Source organism: Mustela erminea, chromosome 5 (genome assembly GCF_009829155.1).
Source record: "Mustela erminea isolate mMusErm1 chromosome 5, mMusErm1.Pri, whole genome shotgun sequence".
Taxonomy (NCBI): domain Eukaryota; kingdom Metazoa; phylum Chordata; class Mammalia; order Carnivora; family Mustelidae; genus Mustela; species Mustela erminea.
Window position 1 is genome coordinate 137,078,899 of NC_045618.1, and position 8,813 is coordinate 137,087,711.

General features: G+C 52.8%; 1 long non-coding RNA gene across 1 annotated transcript; it reads left to right on the forward strand.

Annotated features, from left to right (window-relative positions):
* Positions 1-1,457: 1,457 nt before the first annotated feature.
* Positions 1,458-7,070, forward strand: LOC116591833. Its single transcript, XR_004286177.1, has 3 exons — positions 1,458-1,664; positions 1,814-2,208; positions 6,980-7,070. It is a non-coding gene; the product is annotated as an uncharacterized LOC116591833 (long non-coding RNA).
* Positions 7,071-8,813: the final 1,743 nt, after the last annotated feature.

Below are 8,813 nucleotides of genomic sequence, written 5' to 3' on the forward strand. Positions count from 1 at the left end.
TACACTGTTTGCATAAACTTTCTGGAAAGTAATTCGACTGGAGGTCTCAAGGGACTTAAAAAAATGTTTATGTCCTTTGGCTCCATAATTCCAAGCCAAGAAATGTAATCTAAAAAAAAACAGAGCTATTTGGTTCAAAATTGACAGAGAGCCCAACTCAACTTCACTTAAGCCAAAAAGGGAATGCACTGGCTTATAAAACTGAAAGGCCAAGGACTCTAGCTTCAGGCACAGCTTGATCAGGGGTTCAAAGTCGACAGAATTCTCTCTCTAGGCTCTGTTCTACCTCTTGGCTTCACTCTCCGGTTCCAGGTAAACCACCCCAGCTCCGCATTCTCCAAAGCGGAGGTCAGAGGAAGAACAAGAGGACGCACCTTCATAGTAAGTCCCAGGGCAAGTCCCAGGGTTCACTCTGATTGGCTCTTCTTGGGTCCGGTGCCTCTCTATAAACAAATTCCTGATTGGCCAGGCTTGGGCGATGCATCCAATCCTCAACTGATCTCTGCAACTAGGGGGAGATCCATCCTCTGATTGGCCAGGCCTGGGTCAAATTCTTGAGTTTAAGTGAGGTGGCACATCATTTATGACTAGATTCCATCCTCTGGAGCCAGTGCTAATGCGTTATAAACTACATGGGCTGAAAGAAGGGGACATGTGGCTTCCCCGAAGGAACCGCAGGCCACTGTGATCGCCGGGAGGTGGGACCTGACGCTGGGTGGGCAAAACCCAGACACGCTTGTTACAGGTGCCCTCGGGGTGTTTAGACCCAGATGCCCACCACGTCGTTACTTGAAGTAACCTAACTGCACACAACCTCAGTATCTCAGAGGAAGAGTTCAGCCCAATAATGCCCAAACGTCGTGATTTTATAATTCTGCAGCCACTGTTACAGGTCTTCAAACTTAGTATAAGGATGAATATAGGATGTAAAGTTCAGTGAAAAAAAGGAGGGATTTAAAAAATAGAATCTAAGCCCATTCGGTAAAAAAAATTCTATAGGGATCTAAAAAAATAGAATCCAAGCCAAATTTGGTTAAAGTCCTCGGTAGAAAAGAGTGGAAAGATATGTACTAAACAAGTGCTTCTGAGCGGGAGCGTCATGGCCCTCGGGAGGAGGGGGCGTTAATATCCACCCGGTGCAAGACATCGAGTCAGGGGTCCTCGGTGTCCCCTCCCCCGCGGCGGTGTCTACTTCCACGGGCTTGCCAGAGGCGCATGGTGCGCGGAGGACTCCTCTCCATCTCTTGATTCGAGGTTGGCCATGTGACTTGTTTTGGCCAATAGGCTACTAGTGCATTATGACATAATCAGAAGCTGAAAACATGATCTCCCCCCCCCACCCCCCACCACCAACCCTCACCCGCAATAGGACTTATCACCAATGAGCTCTGCGGAGGAGAGACTATACCTGCCAACCCTGAATGAGAAATAAATGCTTATAATTGCCAGCCAGTGAAGCCAAGGTCGTTGGTTACACAGTATCATAGCAACAGCTGCTGGACACACCTGCACCTCCGTCAAATTCCATGATCCCCGCAACCCAACCATCACCAACCATCACCAGTGTGTGGGGAGCCAGTCCACCTGAGGGGCATGAACTGTGTTCCTAAGGCGTGCTGGGATGGTCAGAAGAGGCTAGGAGGCTAAGGGCCATGTTTACCATGGTTAGCTTTGGACTTTGGATCCCAGGACTCTAATCTTTCTTCTTCTTTTTTTTTTTTTTTAATGCTTTTGTATGTATATTTTCTGGAGCTTCTGCAATGAGCATGGTTCACTTCTTTTTCTTTTAAGATTTTCTTTTTTTATTCGACAGAGAGCGAGGGAGGGACCCCCACGCAGGACTCGACCCCAAGACCCCAGGATCAGGACCCCAGCCGAAGGCAGACACATAACAGACTGAGCCATCCGGGCGCCCCCATGTTTCACTTTTATAACTAGAGAAAGAAAGCTTTACTGAAAAAATGGAAAGACTACTTGGAAGCTAACTCTTCTTGGCATCTCACTGATCCTCCCTTTGGTGTCCCTGAGAAAAAGGCTGGCTGTCAACTCACCCACCTACAGGACCATCTTCAGAACTGAAGACAGGGTTCTTGGCTCCCTGAATACCTACTTTCCTCCAAGTTCAGGGGCTCTGACTCGACTCTGAATTAGTCCCCATCGGTCTCTAGCCTTAAAATGTGGTGTCTTATGCTGAGTTCCATTCCCTCGGTAAGGAAGCTGGCCGGATGGGGATGACAGGAAACATCTGGAAGGAGCTATCTGGCCATGGGCCCTGCTACAAACGCACCAGACCTTCTAGCCTTCACTCCCAGCGCCCCACCTGGGGAGTGATGTCCTGCCCAGTCCTGCTCTTGGCCTGGGAACAGCTGGGCTACTTCAAGGCTTGTGTTCCTGGCCCCAGCATGCACCCCACTGTTGTTATGAGGCATCTCCATGCCCTTTGGTGCCCCCTTGTCCCTGGCCACCAGCTGCGTGGGTTCTCTGCACTGCTCAGTGCTGTGTGAGACGCTGCATTCTGAGTGCAGACAGTGAGAGCGCTGGGTTCCCAGCTGCTCTCCAGCACCATGGGAGGGGACACACAAGGGCCGGAGCTGCCGCTCTGTGGTTCCTCAGCCTCCGTGCCTGGCTGGGCTTGGTGCAGAGCCAGGGATGGGAGAGGTGCGTGAGTGAATCAGGAGGGCTGGGCTCCCGTGGTCTGCCCGCAGTTAGCACCTGCCAGTGCAGAACCAGAATGATGCTTTCGGGCCACTGTACCTCCCCACGTCCTCCCTACAAGTCAGGAGCTGGGAAGCATCAGTTTCTGGGTCCCCTATTCCAGAAAGGGAAGCTGCAGCTCCATGGGGATGTGACTGGTCCAAGGTCGCGCAGCCGCTTAGTGGTTGAGTGGGGCTGGGAGCCCCAGTCCATTGGCTCCAAATGGAACAACTGTCCTTGTAACTGGAAACGGTTTGGTAACAAAAAGAACATGAAGAACAGAAGCTAACAGGTGCTGGATGCCGGCTGTGGGTGGTCTGCCTTCCAACCCTGAGAGCGACAGTCCCTACTTTCCAGACGAGGGGACAGGCTCGGAGAGGTGAAACGCTCACCTAAGGTTGAAGAAGGAGAGGAGAAGGGGAGAAAGCCCGTCGCTGTCTCCATAAAGGACACATAAGCGAGAATCGAGAACTAGAGCAGGAGTCCATGTTCCGATCTCTAATGGTTCCAGAGGGAATAAAGAGAGCGTGTGCAGACGCCTGCCACCCCAAGTGTGCTCCAAGGACCTACAACCGGGGCATCCCCTGGGACTTGTGAGAAAGATCCCCGGGGATCCCTGTGCACAGTGAAGTGCTGGTCTCCTTTGTTCTGAATGAGCTTGGCGTCCTCCTCATGTGGGGATGTGACTCTGAGATGGCGCCTCACTTTCAGCGTCCAGGGGCTCTGCACAGAGGCTGTGATCTGGGAGGAGCAATGCCTGGGGGAGGGCGGGGCAAGGGGAGAAACTGCAGTCTGAGAGTGTGCTCTGCGGGAGGTCCCTTCTGCCCCGCCCTTGCCACGTCCAGCCTCACCTCCTCCCGGAAACCTCCCCAGCTGTCCCTGCCGCGGGCAGAGAGAGCAGAGCCCACCTCGGGCTTCCCAGCCACTGGTAGAATTTTCTGTATCTCACCTGCCTGCTTGTAGATGTCGCTTAGTTGTTTATGCTTACACTCCCCCGCTGGAAGGAGACGTTCTCAAGAGAAAAGGCTCATCTTTTTCTGTTTCTATGTTTGTTTTTATGTGTCTTTTATTAAGGTAGATGTGACATATAGCATTATATTAGCTTTGGGTCTACCAGACGGGGCTTCATTCTCACCACTTGCCCCAGCCCCAGTGTGCAGTCCGGCACAGTCTCCTTCTAGACTCAGTGTAATGGTAAATGAATGTGTGTCTTAAACAAAGGAGTGAATCTCTAAGTTGAAACTTTTAAGGAACAGGGAAGAGACAAAAGTGAGGGGTCCACAGGGGGCAGAGGAATCTTGGCTACCACTTGGCCCTCAGGGTCATCGTGTCTTCTGCTCAGGGCCCAGTACTTCCCTGGGGGAGCCCTAATAAACTGGCCAAGAGCTAAGGAGCTCTCCAGGGGAACTGTGCGGGGCAGAGCTCCCTGTCCCCACTCTCCACAGCATCACAGATCACAAGGATGCTGCGCCTAGTCACCCTGGGATACTACCAAGGAATAGGGGGAAAGGGACCTGGGGGCTGCCAGCATCCCCAGGCCCAGGATGGCGCCCATCTCTGGGGACCCAGCAGAGCCTTGCTCTCATTCGAGCTTCTCAGACCTCATGGCTCTTAACACATGGAATTAGGATGGATGGGGTGGAAGGGAATAGAAAAATGGGATGGACCCCGTGAGTGTGTGTGTGTGTCTGTGTGTGTGTATGCCCATGCGTATTTAAATTTAATATTTATACTTCTGTCCATTACTAATGTATTCACAAATGGCTGGATAGATTACCTAGAGGATGGGTTTGGGAAGATTTGACTAAAAATAAGATCTTACACTCTCTAGAAAATTGGCTCATGGAGGTCAGGGGCTCTCAAATTGTTTTTTTTGCCATTCACATAGAATAGTACAACATTCGTGGTGCCCAGACGGTTCAGTTGGTTAAACATCTATCTGCCTTCAGCTCAGGTCATGATCCCAGGGTCCTGGGTTCAAGTCCCTCATTGGGCTCTCTGCTCAGCGGGGAGCCTGCTTCCTCTCCCTCTGCTGTTCCCCCTGCTTGTTCTCTCTCTCTCCTTCCTTCTCTCTGTCAAATAAATAACTAAAATCTTAAAAAAAAAATAGCACATCATTTTAAAAGTTTTCAGAAAGTTGATCCAAGACCTTTATAGGATTTTTACTATCCTATTGTATTGAATTTTACTATCAAGTCCTGGATGGGACACAGTAGGGGACCGGGGTGCACCCATATTCCTGTCATCTTGGGTTTCACCTTTTTCCTGTAATCTCACGTAAGAAATTATTCTGGCCAAAATGCTGCCACCTAGAAGATGCACTGATTTTAATTCTCCTTCAGGAAGTGGTGAGAAGACGAAAATCATGAGTGGAAAAGCCAGTCTGAGAGGAACATGGGCTCCAAGTTCTTCTGGGAGAGAAGAAACGAATTTCTAAGAAACAAATACTTCAACTCATAGAGGCGCAGTGACTCGTTCCAGGTCACACAGTCCCCAGGTGGCACAACCCAAGTCTGGCTGACCTCAGCACTAGGGCACTTTTTCTGAATAAAGTTTCTAGAACTTTCCTCTAAATGCCTCTAACGGCTGAGGAGAGTGAACCCAGACTTTTTTTCAGGGGCCTGGTGCTCAGGCCTGAGGGGAACCGAACATCTTTGCACATTTGTGTTTCATTGGAAAATTTTATACAAGCTAATTCGCATTTATGTTTCATAATATGTTATTCTTGTACCAAAAAAAAAAAAAATAGCATGTTTTCTCCCTGCCAAAATCTTTGAGGACAACAGATGATCCAGGAAAGCTGCTCTGTGTTTCTGCTGCACTTCGCGTTCTGCCTGGCAGAGCTTGGGGGGGCGGGGGCCTCTGGGGCTCGGGCAGAGAAGCTCCGTTATCTGTAAACACAGGCTCTCCAGAGGCCTAGAGAGTTTCCAGGGATCACAGAGCCCTGAGCTTTTCTATTCTTCATGTCCTGGGAGATGCCATTCACGGGACTCTCTCGGGCCCTGAGCTCTGCTTGGGCTCACTGAGGCTGTACTGTCTTGCGCTGACTCCCCCATGGCTCCTTCCCCTGGGCGGGCACATCTCCGAGTCACCGCAGACCCTCTGTCCTGCCACTCCACACCCCGGCCAGCTGCCGGGTCGCACCCAGGTGGCCTTCCCCGACCCTGCACGCTTCCCCGCTCTGCGCGCTCCCTCCTCATCCCAGCAGCCCGGTCTCCGGCCAGGCCACAGCAGTACAGGCGGTGGGCCCCCATCTCAGCACACTGTCCTCACCTAGTCCCTGCGCTCTGGGACCTGCCCCGAGGCAGGCACACAGCAGTCCTCGTGCCCTGTGATCCACGGCAGGACAGAATCACAAAGGGCTGAGAAAGAGACAAATGCCGGGGGCAGGGAAGATAAGAACAAATGTCACCTCCACCAACTCATCCTTGAGACTTCAGCCCAAAACTCACCTCCTCTGAGAAGACTTCCCTCCCCTCCAGATGAGACCAGGGCCCTCAGTCACGGGCTCCAACCACACCCTGTCTGCTTTTTTCCTAGCACTTGCCAGAATTTGCAATTAGACATTATCTTGTCTGACTACAGCAGTACTGAGGATGGCGGGGTGGAACCCCTACTGTGTCTCCAGAGGGAGCCTGAGGAAGCCACAGGGGTCACCCACAAAGCAACCCAGAGATACAAGTATCATTAACCCCATTTCATGGAGGAGCAGACTGTGGCTGAGAGCAAGAAAGGCTGTCTTAGTCATCTGAGGCTGTGTAAGAAATCATCCCAAAATTTCACTGGAAAGAATGAACATTTATTACCTGCTTATTATTCCTGGGGTCAGGCATCTGGGCAGGGCTAGGCAGGCATCTGGCTCTGCATCTGTCCGTGAGGCTTCAGTCCAGTCTCATAACTGGGACACACTGTCCAGGAGCTGGGCTCCCTGCCCCTCATCAGCATGGCAAGGACCGGGCCGGGACTGGCAGCTCCCACCAGGCCCAGGACCCCTACCCTGCCTGGGCCTCAGCTTTCTGTAAACCACACGCCCTGCTCTCTCCTCCCGTGGAAGCCCGATAGCACTCGCCCCCTGGCCCCGGGGGGGCTGCTGGGGTCCAACGTTTGCTCTCTGAGCTGAAGACATATTAGCTCTCAAACCCCAGACCTAGGGGAACACACAGATGGGCAGTCGGCTAGAGCCCTGGGCCATCTATCACTCTCCTGGGGCTGTGAGTCCTGTTGAATCTGAGAAGCGAGCAGAGATGTGGGGTAACCTAGCCTGATAAATTTCTCTCTCTCCCAGATTGCCTTATCTGACACTTGGAAAGCCTGAGCAGCCTGGAGCCCACTTTGAGGTTACAAGGAAGATCACAGTCCTTTCATCTTGCCCACAGTAAAGTTAACTCTCACTGGGTGTCCCCTCTCCTGGGGTTGGTGGAAAATTAAATTCTCAACTGTTTGGCGGGGGGCGGGGGGCGGGGGGCTCCCACCCCATCCTCCGCCAACCCTTTTGGGGTAGTGTGGTCCTGGGCAGTGGGTTTAGTGGTGACATCCTCAAGACCATGGAGGCTGAGTGAGGGCAGTGGTTTTCACCCGTTTTGTGCACAGATGCGCGTATCCGAGCAGGTCGTGCGTCCACCCATCAGACCTGCAGTGAATCTTCGGGAGTGTTGAACGGACGGCCTCTGGTCCTGTTGCTGCGCTCCATGACCTAATATACACAGCGCCTTGAAGGGAGGGACGGAAGAGACCTTCGCCAGCTAGGTCCGGAACCTGTGTTCCCTTGGGCGGTGCCACCAGGTGATGCCAGAGTGAGGAGTGCCCCTGTTCTGGGACACCTGCTTCCATCCTTTCCCTCAATTCCAGCATGTTCTCCCGTTCAGCCAGACCTGCCTCCCCATTCTCAAATCTCCCAACTTCCATTGTTTTTCCTGGAAATATTTTTTCTGCAAAATAAAGGCTCTTCTTCCACCCTGCCCCCAGCGGGGAGTGTGGGGGGGGGCAGGGATGGAAGGTTGGGGAGACAGGGCAGCTCCCAGGAGGCCGGGGTTGGGGCGAGGGGAGGGGGGCTAACTCCATCTCCAGCTCTGATTCTTCCAGGTCTTCCCCAGCAGGGAAGGGCACACAGGTTTGTACCTCAACCAGCTTTCCAGCTCAGAGTGGCAGGCTCCGCATGAAGGAGTGGGGAGGAGCCAGGAGGACGGCGAGAGCACAGGGGTGAAGCACTTCGAACCCTGTGGGTTCCTGGTCTTCCCAAGGGTCATTCTTCTCTCGCTCCCTTCAGGCTTAGTCACACAAGGATAAAAAAAGACTCAGGCCCTTCGACCGTGCAAAGCCCACATATATTGGGCACTTACTGGATACTAAGGACGGTGTCAAGTGCTTTTCAGGGTCATCTCATTTAGTCTTTGCAACTGACCTTCGAGATGGGTACAGACACTCCCACTTTACAGATAAGGAAACTGAGGCACAGGGAGGAGTGGCTCGCCCGAGAGCTATTACATGAGAATCACACCATGAATATTCTTGATGCCACTGCCCATACCTGTAATTATCACATCCTCCTGCCCCGGCCAGGTCATAGCCACGAGGGATCCACACCATAGACGGACAATGGACAGAGTGGAGGACATTCAGAGGAATTCATGTCCAGCCCAGCCATCCGGGAGGGCTTCACACAGAGCCTGGGAAACGGGCGCACCCGAGGAGCAAAGGCTGTGAGATGGGGAAGCATGGGGAAGGTTCTTGCACTTGAAACCATCCTAAGTTCGTGACTTAAGGAAGTGGGGAAGTGAGGGAGCAGGGGGGTGAGAAAGGTGTGCTGAGGCCACACTGTATGTAATGATGTGTGGTCTTCCTGGGAGCACACCCGGGGCCTGGCCAGCCTGGGAAAGACTGTGAGTCACGTGGGCCACAGAGCCCAGCCCTAAATACTGGGAGAGAGAGGGGCTCCAGCCCTCATGTGCCCAGCTCCTTTGCTAGAGGCTGAGACCCTAATCTCCAAACCTGTGGCCTGGCAGCAGCCTCCTCCAGACCCCTCCACCCAGACAGCCCAGCCAGCCTCCGGGTCAAAGCAGTGCGGGAAGAAGAGAGCCCATTCCGACCAGATTATGTTTGTTTATACCCAGCCGTGGGGC